At 39.9% G+C, this 3,925-nt stretch overlaps 1 protein-coding gene across 1 annotated transcript in view; it reads right to left on the reverse strand.

Annotated features, from left to right (window-relative positions):
- lmo3 (LIM domain only 3) overlaps positions 1–3,400 on the reverse strand; it is a 41,449-nt gene extending 38,049 nt beyond the window's left edge. The window contains exon 1 of the mRNA XM_017426288.3: positions 3,004–3,400. The gene's annotated coding sequence lies outside the window, so the exon portion shown is untranslated. The remainder of the gene's footprint in view (positions 1–3,003) is intronic.
- Between the last annotated feature and the right edge of the window lie 525 nt (positions 3,401–3,925).

A 3,925-nucleotide genomic window follows, 5' to 3' on the forward strand; every position in this document is an offset into this window, starting at 1 on the left:
CTCATTTGTGAAAGTTCAGTTAAATGTCACTTCGAAATAAAGCTTGAAAAAGGTAAGAAATTAGATTATTTTTTCATATTTTTCAGAGAATAACTGACAACGTACGTAATTGGGGTATATTGTGATATATATCGTTATCGTGATATAGGATTTTTTTCCATATCTACCTCCAAATATTCATTAGTTGTAGATGTACTGCAATGATTATGTTCTGAATCATTCACTGTCCAATAGATCATGAGATATTTTGCTAACCTACAGACCCATAAACACATAACAACACAGACATGGGCAAAAACACCAACGTTTGCCTTCAGGTGATAATTAGTCTCAGGACAAAAGGAGCCAATTTATTCCTAAATACTGAAGGCTTTTTCTTCATTCAGGCGAATCAAAATAAGAACATCACAACAAAATTAAATAGTATGACTTATGAAAAAGGGCTACAGAATTCAAACAATATTTGCTAAGGTGCCATAGATGTTGTCTTCCTTTGTACAAACCTTTGTTCCACAACAGTTTCCTTGTACATAGTTACACGTCCACATTACTTTTTTACATTTTATCTGTTAGTTTACATCAGGAGGCCACAGTGTTCCACAACAAATGAGCCAAAAGTGTAGAAATAAAAGCAGAGGTCAGATCAGTAAATTATAAACCTAGATTTGTAAAATGGTGTTGATATGCAGCTGGTATGGAGCCAAACAAATGTACCATATGTGGTTCTTTGCAGCTGTTCAGTCTTCTCATGAAAAAGGGTTCTTGGCTAACAGATTGCATTCAGATGGCAGTAAATACAGGTACGAATGGCCTCGATGTGCAATAAAAATGTTTTCCCTCAGATGGTTTGGACCTCTTTTATGTCTGAACAGTCCGTCCTGAGCCAAGTTGGAGGACCTACTAGTAAACTAGTGTGACCATACACAAGCTTGAGGTTAACAACAACAAAACAAATCCATTTATGTAATGAAATGGACCGATTAAAGACAATTAAACAGCAAGTCTTGGAATTGTTCTGAAGATACAGCTTTTTTTTTGTTTGTCTTGTTTGTTTTCTTGGATAAAAGTTTGTTTTGCCTGGATTTTATTAATTAATCAAAATGGATTAGCAGGACGCCTTATGGGTGAATTTCTCTTTAGCTTATGATATGTTCTGATTGTTTTTGGACCCGCTGTGGTCTCTGTAAACTATAACTATAACTAAAATGGAATTATATGCTTTAATTTTCCAAAGCTTTGGACTTATTAGTTTTCTAAAAAATACAGGAGGACTAACTTTAGGCTTCCATAATTCAGTGGTTAAATCTCATCAGTGTTTTTCCCTTCTTTGTAACAGTTTGCTCTTTCTCTTTGTTCTAAAAATACAATATTACTGATAAATAATACTACATTTGTAGGATTTATTCAGATGGTAGGAATGTTCCCAAGCAGTTCAAGGCTTATAACAAACTCTAGTCTACAGTCTTATTTGACTCATCAGCCTTCATATCTTCACCTGCCTAAAATTTCTCACATCCAGAGGCCAATTTTCAGTACGATGCAAAGATACTAAACTACTGGAGAGTAGAAACTGTTCATCTATCAGATGTTTAAAAAAAGTTGCTAAATGACGAAGGTGGAGCAGCTCCACCTCCATTTTTAAAGAGGGGGTGCAAACTTGTGCTATCGCGCCCCATTTTTCAACTTAAATACAGATTATCAAACAAAAAACTAACAAAAACATGTAGTGTTTTATTGATTCAAGTTTTACTTTCATAAATACAAACTACAAAGTTAATATTAAAGAGATCAGTTTGGTTTAAGGCTGGTTCAGGTAGCTACACCTGCAGAGCAACTCAGAGCTCATTGTAGCTGAGTATATTAACTAAATATGGCCTTCAAATAAACATTTTATAAATGTTTATATCATATTTACATTGAGTAAATCATTGGTTAAAAAAAAAATCACAGATAACTAGTAGTATGCAGATAACTGCTCGTATAACTTTCAGTGCCCCTATTATTACATCCACAGCTTTGCTCTCTCACTTTATTATATAATAATATAATCATGCGCCCATGCATGTTTGTGTCTTTTATTTGTTGATATGTCATTGATGGTGTTTTATGATTTCATGGGTGAAAGTTATCCATAAGCTCCTTGATCTTTCTGCCTCTTCCTACAACTTATCTTTCTGTTTATTTTTTGTTTTTTTTTGCTTTGTGCAAATAAACAAAAGACAAGGAAAGTAGGCTGTCTCCGCTTTTTTCAGCTGGTGTGTTGATTCCTTCTTGCCCGATTTAGATCTGCACCTGAAACACAGTTTAACGCACCGCCTGGGGGACATCTGTGTGCGTGAAACCGGTTTGCCTTTTTTTTTTTTTTCCTACACCTGGCACTTTCTGGGCTCCGTAACTTTCAGATAGGAGGAAAAAGGAGGGGACACAAGTCAATAGTTGGCATGCGGCTCAGCCTAAAATGAAGCGGTAATAACATGGATCATAAAACGCTCCCTGCGTGCTGTGATGAGTGATGAGATGCATTAAAGCTGACAGGGTATTACCTGCCAGTAATTAGGTTTTGTCATGAATTGAATTATTTCAAGGCTGCCTATCTTGATAATCACCAATTTGCTGCAGAGTGTGTGTTTGGGTGTGTGTGTGTGAGAGAGAGACACCCCCCAAACACACACACACACACACACACACACACACACACACACACACACACACACACACACACACACACACACACACACACACACACACACACCTCTCTCTGCCCTTGCACCCTCACTTGCTGCGTTCCAGGCATGAATGGAAGATGGAGACAGAGCGGCAGACGGAAACAGCTCTCTATACGTTACATGACCCCCGACCTTTCACCTCAGGCTCCGACGAGGAAGCACAGAAGAAGCCATGAGTAGTTTTATGTGAGGTCCTTGGTTGTTGAGTTCCATCAGTGTCCTGGCTTTAAAACAACACCCCTTAAACTCTTAACGTAGGAAGTCACAGGACACGTACCTTGAAGTGACGCCTGGAACAATCGGGTCCCGACTTCAGACTGTCCTCAGAGCTAGTTAAGTCCTGTCTTCTACAGGAAACAGTAGAAGAGTAGTTGTTACTCTTTGCTCTCTCCCTCCCCCCCGAAACTGTGCATCTCTTTAGTTTTCTGACAGAGAAAAGCGGCACGGTGTCGAGCCTCCTCTTCTATTTAAGCCCTGTTACCCGGTCCCCAGTCGGCAGCACACTCCAGCTCATCCAAGAAGCTGACAAGCACCGTTAGGGGAAGGCAGCACATGTTGCTCTAATGGACCTCATTAAGCACTACTTACAGATGTTCTCTTAACATAATTGATCTGCAGCGAGTTGAGAGGACGGCAACCTATTCCCTAGCCCCCAATTATGGCCCGGTAATTAGATCCCCAACCTCCTGTTCTCCACATTCACCCTTCTAACATTCCGAAATATCAAAGTATCTCTTTCTCTCAAAGCGACCGCACCCCCTCCTTCCACCATCTCACCTCCGTGTCTCCTCCCTCCCTCCCCCCCTCCCCCAAACTACTATTGACAGTCAGATGTGCTGGTCTTTGTAGTGCAGCCAGACTTAGCAGCAGCTCAGCTCAGTCAGACTGACAGAGCTCACTCACTTCTCTGAGCCTTTTTTTTTTCCTCCACTGGGACACAAACACACACAGAGTGAGTGACACCGATGGAAGCAGTTAGAAAAAAAAGACTCAGTTAGCACGTTTCATGAAGACTGGCAATAAAAATACCCGCCAGGAGAGATTCTGCAGCAGGCTCTTTTATTATAAATAAGTCCTCTGATGGAAATCTTTTTAACAGAAAAATGTGGATGGATGGTGGGGGTATGGGGAAGTGATAAGGGAAACTAACAGGTCAGCATTTATGATGCCAATTAGGGCCAGCCCCGTCACATATCTAA

Source organism: Kryptolebias marmoratus, linkage group LG1 (genome assembly GCF_001649575.2).
Source record: "Kryptolebias marmoratus isolate JLee-2015 linkage group LG1, ASM164957v2, whole genome shotgun sequence".
Taxonomy (NCBI): Eukaryota; Metazoa; Chordata; class Actinopteri; order Cyprinodontiformes; family Rivulidae; genus Kryptolebias; species Kryptolebias marmoratus.